General features: G+C 38.2%; 1 pseudogene; it reads left to right on the top strand.

Annotated features, from left to right (window-relative positions):
* Positions 1-7,874: 7,874 nt before the first annotated feature.
* Positions 7,875-8,460, top strand: LOC108540391 (60S ribosomal protein L19 pseudogene; annotated as a pseudogene).
* Positions 8,461-8,548: the final 88 nt, after the last annotated feature.

Genomic DNA, 8,548 nt, shown 5'->3' with positions numbered 1-8,548 from the left:
TCATTATACGTATATTTATAGCCAGAAATCCACCTGTCTTGGTTAATATTACAAATCAATTAAACTGTGGGAAAATCTTAGTGTTAAGCAGGAGAATATAATTTTTTTAATTTCAACTTTTATTTTAGATACATGTTTGTTACATAAGGATATTGCACCCGCATAGTGAATATAGTACCCAATAGGTTGTTTTTCAACCCACAGCCTCATCCTTCCCTACCCCCTGTAGCAGTGTTTATTGTTCTTATGCTTATGTCCATGTGTGTTCCATGATTAGGACCCACTTATAATGACAGCATGCAGTATTTAGTTTTCTATTCCTGTGTTAATTTCATTAGAATTATGATCTCCAGATCCATCCATTTTGCAGCAAAGAACATGATTCCATTCTTTTTTATAGCTGCATAGTATTCCCTAATGTATATGCATCATATTTTCTTTATCTAATCCATCATGGATGGACATGTAGGTTGATTCTACGTCTTTGCAATTTGTGAATAGCATGGCAATCAGCATACGAGTGCATGCATCTTTTAGGTATAATGATCTAGGGAAAATACAATTTAAGACAATAAAACCTTGCTATAAACTGAAGAAATTTAAAGTGCTCTAGCTGTTTAGTTAATGTAAATAATCAAACATAACTCAGGCCCAAGCTCTCTCATTTCATTCAACAGTGTACTTTTTATCTAAATTACACTATAACTGTCTCAGCTCCTCATTTGAAAATCCTGCCATAGAATTGAACTTAGAAAGTCAGTTTTCATAGTGAGAAAATTCCAAAACGCCATTAAACATTTTCAAAGCCAAAAAAAGTCAGTCCTCTTTCAGAATAACTTTTAAAAAATTTTTTACACCATTCATATAATAAAGAGTCATTTAATTTATAGATACATTAATGATATGCCAATATAAAGAGATTCTCAGTCTTGGCTAAAACAAACAAGATAAATAAAAATGAATCATTTGCATATTTTAAAAATTTATTTTATGAAAGCACTTGGGGATTATAGACAGAGTCTAAGCTCCAGTGTCCAAGTTTACATAAAACATCATTCGGGGGAGTTTTTATAGAGCTCCAATAAATGCCAAAACTTCTACATGGGCCCTATATTTATTAAGACAAAACCCAAGTGATTTTCAAAAGATTGAATTCAGGACTCTTGATCAATTAGACATTTCTGTCTTATAAGTTTAATCTTTAATTTTTTTTTAAAGGAGGGAACGTGGCAAAGTTCACGAGAAGGAGCAAACAGTATTTGGAGACCTCTTTGAAAAGTCTCCCCAGGAGCAGGACAGATAGGCGCCTGCTGTACCAGTCAGAGACACCACCCTGCTGTGATGTTAATAAGATGAAGGGTAATAGCACAAAAAGCCACAGTAATTATAGGAAGAGGTAAATACTTGTTTTGTTATTCGCAGACTGCCTCTCCATGCAGCCTGCACGTTAACGCAAGAGTTTTTGTTACACTAAATGCACATGTGAATTAAACAGTTCTTCAGAATTTCGCCTTTCACTAATAGGTCAGAGAAGAACCACAATAGGGACAAATCATTGCCAATCATATAGGATGGTAGAAGATGCCTACATCTCCTAATTCTTTTGTTCTGCCTTTCAAGAAAGTTATTTTGCCACCAATTTTTCAAATACCTGTCAGAAATATTAATGCCAACTGGTTTCCAGAACCATGTGGATTAAAGGGATAACAGACTAACGAGACCATTTTATATACACCCAAGAGGGCACCCAAAAGTAAAATACACAATAGGGAAATAGAATACAGTCATGGAATTCCTGTACAATTTCTTTAACATCTCATTGAGTCTCTTCTGCAGAAAAACGATGTCAAAAAAGAGACGGAAAACAACATTGGCTTTTAGCCAAGTGTGAAGTTCTGTATTTAGTAATCCTGAATTGTCACAATAATCATGCGATTATTTAGCTTAGTGTGGTTTCCTGAATATATAACTGAAAAGGAAAAAACATAGATTCTGATCCGCTGAATCCAAGAATGTATGAAATTCTAAAACGAAGTTCTTGTGCAAAAGCTTGGCACGAGTCTATTTCCCTAAATGAATCAAGTGACAAGCAGGGAGGTTGTCAGGAAGTAGAGACTTTTTTTTCTTTGCAAAAGGAGCAAGCATATATTTAAATCCCTAGTTGGTTTAACTAATTGGTGTGGAGTGAAGTAAATTAGTGGCCCTAATGCAGGCAGTTCAGTGCCTGACAATATGGGAGCATGTAGGTTATGATCTGATCCTACGTAATAGTGGCTATGCCCTAAACACAGATTATGGAAAGAAGATAAAATAAGCATGTGTCCCTGACCTTAAGGAGAATCATTTCTAGGACACTGTTTCAGCCCTCTGCATATGTGATTCACTTAACATTTGCCTGCTTTTCAGAACTTAAAAAACAGGATTTTTTTCTTCAATGATAGAGAAAGGTTGAACCATTGAGATGTAATCTGCTACAGATAATAAGTGAAAAGGTCTAAATATGCCATAGACACTCTCCCACGATTCTTTATGAATGTGGTCTGCGATTTATAATTGCTCTAAAGAGTCAGGCTCAACGGTGGGGGTGGTGTATAGCTAGGGAAAAGTGTTCAAAGGGAACGCCATTCTTGGGGCAAGTGTCTTAATTCACAATTATTGCATAAGCTCACTCAGACTACACAGATATATAGAATGTCCTTAGAATAGAAAATCCTGGAATTGGAAAGAAAACAGTGGTGACCAAATCCAATCCTTCCCCATAAGCAGAAAATGACCCTGAAACATCTAGGATTTTACAGCACTCAATCCCTCCAGTGATTAAGAGCTTTCTGCCTTTGACAAGCCCAAATCATTTTTGGACAGCTGTGACTACGAGACAGGGCTACCTTTTACACAATTGATATCTGCCTCCCTGTGGCATCTCTCCATTGGTTTATTCCCTAGGATTTCATCTAAATTGCTATGAAAATATTGAACAACGCAGGGTCAGAGTCCTCCCCCCAGATATGCAAGGATCATCTGGTTAACACTCCTTGCTTAATCACCTAAGGCTCCCCTAATTGTTTGGTTCTCTGTGGGAAAGCAGCCTCTGAATCTAAGGATAGTATCTGTGTGCTGCCTATCAAATGCAGAAGAGGGATTTTACAACCTATCAAACTCAAAAGAGGGATTTGGCAAGACCCTTCTGAGTGATTTCACTTTGGCTGTGAGTTATTAGCACTTCTCTTTTAAGTACCAGCAGACCATCTTTTCTAGAATTTGGCTCGGGATAAAGGCGGGGTGCCAAAACTGATTTCATATACTTCTCAATGTAGTCCACGACTAACCCTAGGCCTACTGAAAAAAAAAAAAAAAAACAATTACATCTCAGCATCCTTATAAAATTATAATTATGCCACGTTTCCAACATTTGAGAGAAAAACACTGATTTGACACTCAATATGTCCACATGGGACAAAATCTCTTCCGAGAACATTTACATTTTTAGTGATATCTTACAACATCTTAAAATAGCAACAACAACAAAAATCCTTTGGTGTGCAGGACGACTAATGTTTTAAGATGGTGTTTTTTAGATCTATTTCCATGGAATATGCATGTCAACCTCTCGTTTTTCTTCAAGCTCCTCCTTTGGCTTCAGTATCTCCACACTTGCTTTTCCCTAAACTTCTCTGACTTTCCTTTGTTAGTCCCTTTTACTATATTCTCTTCCTATACTTGTCTGTTATTGTTGGCGTTTTCCTTATTTTCTCTACATTATTTCCTTCAGTAATATCTTCCCATGACTTTAGCAACTGCCAAAAAGTCAATAACTTCCCAAACCTGTATTTCCGGCCCTATCAACTTCTGGGAGCCCACTCATGAGTAAAACCCCATATTCTGTCATCCCTGCCTTTGGATCATGCTGCCTTCTTTATGAAAGGCCCCTTCCTCCCATCTTTCTGACTGGCATAATTTAACTCACTCTTCATAGCGCAACATAAATGTCCATTCACGTTTGTAACCGGCTAATACTTACCTCACTGCACGACACCTGCTATATGGATGCATATGGCTTATCCCTAAGCCATAAGCTCCTTGAGGACAAGAACTGCAGCATATCCACCTTTATTTTTCTAGGACTTAGACTAATGCATGAACTATTCTAGGGGCTAAATGAAATATCAATTGAATGAAATAGAATATGAAATGAGTTTCTCACTAAGCAGAGGTGTTGAGGTGCCGGTGCTTGCAACTCAGTCACTGAATACGTAAAGCAAGTGCTTTTTCAGATGGGTATTTGTTGTGCATGCTTACAAAGCATGCATGGTTTATCCTCTCAATGGCCTGTGCTTAATGCTCCCTAGGTAGCCTGGGGCTTCGTAATCTTTGAAAGCACTGCACCAAAGTTAGAAGCCTAGCAAGCGTGCACAGATAATGGCATTTAAAGCTAGAACTTCACCTTCCTGTTAGAATAACCCAACCAGCACATTCTCACAATAAAACAAAATATTTGTCAAAATTCATATGATTTCTCAGTGAAATATTCTGCAAGCTATGAAATATAGCCACCTCTAAATAAACATAGCAATGCATAGCATAGCATCCCAAAGTAAAACTGAAAATCAGTTATCTTTTCAATGCAAATTAACATAGAGAATCTCACGTCCCACAGTACTTCCTGTGTCTTCTAAATTCCCATGATTAAATGTTCCAAGTGTTTGTTTAGAATGGTCTTGATGTTAGTCACAGTGTTACAGTGAGAACCATGATATTTTTACAGAGAACTCCAGGATCTGAAGGAGCCACAGAGACATGGTTGTTAGCAGGAGCAGGGACAAGATTTAAAGGTGGATGCTGAAATGATCAATACAGCATTTTTTGTGTGTGTGCAAAAAAGAATGAATAGAAAGATTTGTAATGAGATGAAGAGCACAAAAACAAAGGTAACCCATAGAATATCATGAGAGAATATTTCCTTCCTGGGGAGTATCACGCACTAATGGGAAATACAGTTAAGTGAAAAAGAATGGATAGGTTAGGAACCAAGAGCAAATGAGCTTCAACCATGTGCTAGGCATGGGCTGGGTGCTGCACACTGGTTGACAATGGACATTAGAAGAAAGTTGATCTAATACCTATTTAGTCTCTATTTTTAAAATGAAAATATTTATTCTGAGATTAGTAGCTTCCTCTCTAATGAATCTTATGTATCCTGTATGAATACTTTGCAGCTATAAATGAAAGAAGCCAAATGAGAGTTTCTCTGTATTCACCCCACTTCCAACCCAGAGATTCTTGTAAATGATATCTGAATCATATCATTACTTGTCTTTTCTTTGAATAATGCACATTTGGATAATGGGCAAAGTAAATGTGCATAACATGGCAGAGGATGAACAAGGTTACATGAGTATAAAATACACTCATTAAAGAAAAAAAGTTTATCATGGAGGATCAGCAATATTGGATGGGACAGTAAAATGAATATGTACCTATATATAATTAGAGAAAGTATTTATTTCATCTTTCTCCATTCCCTGTGGCACTTAAGTGCACAAGAAATGTTCTTTGAAGTCAAGGTGCACCGTCTACTGGATTTGGAGAACATGATGTTGGGAACAATTCAAACGGAGTTTCATTTTCTAAAGTACAGATGAATGTCTTAAGAATTAACAATGTAGAACACGATAGGTAAAATGAACAATGTGATAAAACAAACTTGAGCATGCTGCTCAATGCCCTTGGATTTCTAATAATTATACTCTTTCTCTGAACTTCCTTAGGGCTCAGGTATAATTAAAATAGCAATTACTGACAACAGCAAGATTTTCTCTCATAGATATATGAAATAACTAGCAGCAACATAAATGAGGATGAATGTAAAGATTATATTTAAAAGTTTCACATCATATTTCATAGAATGATAGCTTTTTTAAAAAGTATATCTCTGGGTATATAATTTGCAAGTGCATAAACATAGAAATTCCAAGTTAAGAATGCCCCCAGGTAATGAGAATGAGTGCTGCTGTCATATGACATTGGCGAGCCTCTGAAATAGTGCAGCACTGGATTTCTTAACTTTATCTTGCCAGTGTTCAGTGATAAGAATGGAGGGAAATCCATACCGGGCCACTCTTACAACACAGCCCCCAGGGAACCGTGCTCAACCCCTGGCACAGGGTGACATGTCTGATGTTGTTCTGCAACTTCTCTCCCACCTCACACTTTATCTCCTTCTGAAGAGTAGAGTTATGAATGTCTAAGACAAAAGACAGCATCATCGCCTGCTTCTAATCAAGATATTTCATTGTTTTCTGGAACACAGACAGATACCAGTTCTCCCTCCAAAGGGACACATTTGCTAATCAGCTTGTCACTAGTGAAAGCACCAGCACCCTTTACTCCACACCTTTCCAGCTGAGTTGTATGCACAGGTCGATACCATTTCATGGATAGCATGAGACCAAGCCCATTTATGGATTTACAATAAACATTAAAGAATATTACCATGGCTACATACATGGGGGAAAAGTACAGACACTAAATCTCCAGCCGATTGCCATTTCCTTTTATAACAACTTGGTAGTCGTGCAAATTAGTATAACTCTTGAATGCCTTTAAAGGAGCAGATATGAGTTTAGTGGGAGTTGTGGCTCATTGACTTTAGTGGGAGAATATGACTCAAATCCTCTGAGTTTTAGAAGGTGATGAGTTAGTTTAGGTTAAAGCAAACCTTGAAACATAATTTGATTGGTTTTTCCTCTATCAGTGATGGATGCTTGATAATCACTTTCTGCCTATTATATCAATAAATCAACTGCAATTCAATTTTAATCTGTAAATAAAGTTAAATCAGGGCTACGAGCAAATTACACGCCTGCATTAGCTACTTAGAGGTGTCATTACTGTCTGTGGTTATTGAGCCGAATATAGATATTTGAGTTTTTAAATCCTAGTTTCAAAGAAGCTGAGATAAATTTGTTGAATGTTCTTACAAGAAACACCATATACTCTGAGAAATTTGTACCTGCCTGAAATTGCAAACATAAATTATGTGATATCAGAACAAATAAGGATTTCTAGCTTCAAGCACCAAGTGATATTATCTTCAGATTGTCAGTAGGCATGCAGGGAACACAATATAGAATGAAGTTAAATGCTCCTCATGGAGAAGAAAAATGGGACAATAATTCCATCTTGGCCTAAGAAATTAAAGCTAGGAAAAATATACAGTGTGTCAACCTGCTGTGTTGTGCTGTGCTCACAGCGGACTCTATCATACAGGCAGTGTTACAGCACCTAGCACGTTATGAGTGCTCAATAATTCCATCTCAGCCTAAGAAATTAAAGCTAGGAAAAATACACAGTGTGTCAACCTGCTGTGTTGTGCTGTGCTCACAGCGGACTCTATCATACAGGCAGTGTTACAGCACCTAGCACGTTATGAGTGCTCAATAAATATCACAGAATGATATTAACCAGTGCAAGGCACCACAGGCTCTAAATCTCTAACATAATGGGACATGTCTATATGAATGTGAAGCACAGCAGGCTGGATGAAAGCAAATGTCAGCCCAGGAGATAGAAAGGAGACTGGCCAAGCCTCTGTGAGAGTGGTGAGAGTTAGAACCACCCAGAAACAATGGTGACCACTGCACTTAGTTCTGTTTATGTGGACAGATCAATTCCTCAGCCTTCTGTGACTGAAATCAACTAAGAAAACCAGAGTGTAATTTTATGCCAGTCATATTTGACTCACTGCACCCTTGTGACAAGTTACTGAGAGGTAAACATTCCAGAATGATAACTAATTTCCAGTTAATGGGGGCTATAGAAAGTCATGCATACGGAGCTCTTTCCTCATTCCTTTCGCTGCTGTGGCCACAGCCATAAGTATGCTCAGGCTTCAGAAGAGGCTCGCCTCTAGCATCCACCACTATGGCAAGAAGAAGGTCTGGTTGGACCCCAATGAGACCAATGAAATCGACAATGCCAACTCCCATCAGTAGATCCGGAAGCTGATCAAAGATGGGCTGATTAGTTGGAAGCCTGTGACTGTCCATTCCTGGGCTCGATTCTGGAAAAACACCTTGGCCCACCAGAAGGGCAAGCACATGTGCATAGGAAAGCAAAAGCATATGGCCAAATGCCCAAATGCCAGGGCAGGTCACTTGGATAAGAATGAGGATTCTGCACTGGCTGCTCAGAAAGTACCGTGAATCTAAGAAGATTGATTGCCACATGTATCACAGCCCGTACCTGAAGATGAAGGGGAATGTGTTCAAAAACAAGCAGATTCTCATGGAATACATCCACAAGCTGAAGGCAGGCAAGGCCTGCAAGAAGCTCCTGGCTGACCAGGCTGAGGCCCGCAGATCTAAGATCAAGGAAGCATGAAAGTGTGGTGAAGAGCGCCTCCAGGCCAGGAAGGGGGAGAAAATCAGGACTTTGTCCAAGCAGAAAGAGACCAAGAAATAAAAGCTCCCCCTTTGTACATACAGGTCTCCATGATTACATAGATCAGCCATTAAAATAAAACAAGCCTTTATCTGCAAAAAAAAAAAAA

This window comes from Rhinopithecus bieti, unplaced genomic scaffold (genome assembly GCF_001698545.2).
Source record: "Rhinopithecus bieti isolate Rb0 unplaced genomic scaffold, ASM169854v2 scaffold_17882, whole genome shotgun sequence".
Classification (NCBI taxonomy): Eukaryota; Metazoa; Chordata; class Mammalia; order Primates; family Cercopithecidae; genus Rhinopithecus; species Rhinopithecus bieti.
This window is presented reverse-complemented; position numbering and strand designations above follow the sequence as displayed.